Raw genomic sequence first — 2316 nt, 5'->3', positions numbered from 1 at the left:
AATGCTGATAAGGTGGCGGCACTAAGGGGGTAGCATCGCAAATTGTGTATCTCAGAAATAAAAAAATGTCTACTTTTTAGAGCAGGGGCATCAAACTCAATCACACAAAATCCAAAACACACCTTAGGTCGTGGACAGAACAGGAGAAACATTCATTGAACACTCTAAAACTACATTTTTAAAACTTTAAAACCGTAACTTCGTAACATAATTATGAACTAGATAAATACCATTACCTGCGATAATGCTAGTGTGAATGCTGTAAGCTTAATTTGGCCGCTGAAGATGCTAGTTAGGATAGCTGAAAACTCTGAAGTAGATAGGTAAAAATGCTGAAGCTGATGGAAAAAATGAAAAAAACCTAAATTAGCCAAAAATAGCAAGCATGTAGCTGAAATCTTAGCTAATCTCCAAAACTGCCTAACAACTGAAAAAGCAGAAATTAGCCAAAACAGCTACCATGTAGATTAAGTATTAGGAAAACACCAAAATAGCCTAAAAAAATCGTAGTAAATGCTAAAATACTCCAAAAAGCTAGCAGAATGACAATTTTTAAAACTTTAACAAACTTAAATACGGTATTGATAATAAAAATGCAGGAATATTATTCCAGAATAAATAAACTTAAACCTTAAATTACTTTGAATATTTTACTCTCCATAAAAAATATTTTTTGCCAAAATTACAAGTTAGAAATAAGCGCAAGATAACATCAGGCCATTAATCACAATAAAATAAAATGATCTGGAGGGCCGGGTGTAATTACTTGGAGGGCTGGATCCGGCCCCCGGGCCTTGACTTTAACACGTGTTTTAGAGGATCCCAACATTTCTTTTGCTGACTCTATTTTAAGATTGATTTCATATCATAGTGTGAGTTTTATATGCTGAAATTACAAAATGAGATTTAAAAAAAAAGTTTTATCTAATAAAACAAATTTAGGTGGACAAACTACAGCTCAGGAGCCTGTTAAACGATTTAATTTGGCTCACCAACCTGGAATAAATTATTGACTTTTTATTTACCCTATTCAGTTGGTGTCTCCCCATAGACCCTAAACAAACAAATGAATTCTTGTCTAGGGACAGAAAGTTCATCTGTGTTTATTTGGTATTGGAAGTTTGTTGTTCTTCTAAATTTATGTGAGTTTTAGCAGAGTCGACTGTCATTTTTCTGATGATTCCAATACCACACAAAAGCAGCATTTCTATAAGATCTCTTTGGGTCATCAACCCAAAGAGAACAAAAGCTGCAGTTTTGAAATAAGAACTCCAAAATATACTGTTTGTATTAATTTTAAATCAAAATCAAAGCAAGTTTTTGTCCAGATTCCATATTATTTTTTCTCTAATGAAGTGGATTACTAAAACACTCTACACATCTCCTCCTGGTCCGGTGTAGGTCCCATATGTGTTCAGCCTGCCAGATCGGTTCGGGGGCTTGTGACTAGTGATGATGTCACACTACGGTAACACCACTTAGACAAACTACTTAGTGTGGAGATCTGCTCGGGCTCTACATATGTTTGTTTGCATTTTACGTTTCCTTTTGTAACCTAAAGTTGTTTTCCTCCTCAGTGTTTCTGTCACTGATGAACCAAACTAGCGTGCTGTCGCTAGCACTCCCTTCAGCACAAACTCTCCAACCAGTTTCTCTCTATTAAAATGTGATTACTATCCTGTGATGATTTCTTTCCATCTGATTATTTTGTTGTGAAGTTTTTTGCAGTTGCAGCAAAACGTTGCGTCATCTTTCGTGATTCTTTGCTTGATCAGACCTCCTCAGTTCTTCATTCGGGAGGATTCGATGCTCAGTAATGCCGCATGTCTGTCACGTCCTATGTCACTTGATAGCCAATTCAGTAATATATATTCATCTGTATGCTGATGACACCATACTATACTGTTCTAAACCTAGTATGTCCGATATCAGCATTACATTACAGCAAGATTTCCATTCTGGATGTCATCTAACAAGTTCATTTTGAACATAACAAAATCATATTCTATATGCTTTCTGGGAAAAAATGGATAGTTAATTTGCCTTTCTTAGAGTCCTCTCCACTTAAGAAAATTGATACTTTCAAATTTTTTGGTGTTTGGCTTGAAACTGATTTATCCTTTGAAACTCATATACAATCTAGTACAAATAAAATAAAGTGCAATCTTAAATAATTGTATTAATTAATTAACTGCTTTAGTCTCTCTGACAGAAAAAGAATAGTTTCTTAACTCTTGCTTCCTGTACTTGAGTCTTTAGACGTTATTTACTTTAATGCTACCGCAGCAACGTTACTCTCTTTACATGTAATTTACA

The sequence above is a fragment of the Oryzias melastigma genome, linkage group LG15, assembly GCF_002922805.2.
Source record: "Oryzias melastigma strain HK-1 linkage group LG15, ASM292280v2, whole genome shotgun sequence".
NCBI classification, from domain to species: domain Eukaryota; kingdom Metazoa; phylum Chordata; class Actinopteri; order Beloniformes; family Adrianichthyidae; genus Oryzias; species Oryzias melastigma.
The sequence above is the reverse complement of the archived record's forward strand: the minus strand, read 5'-3'. Positions refer to the sequence as shown.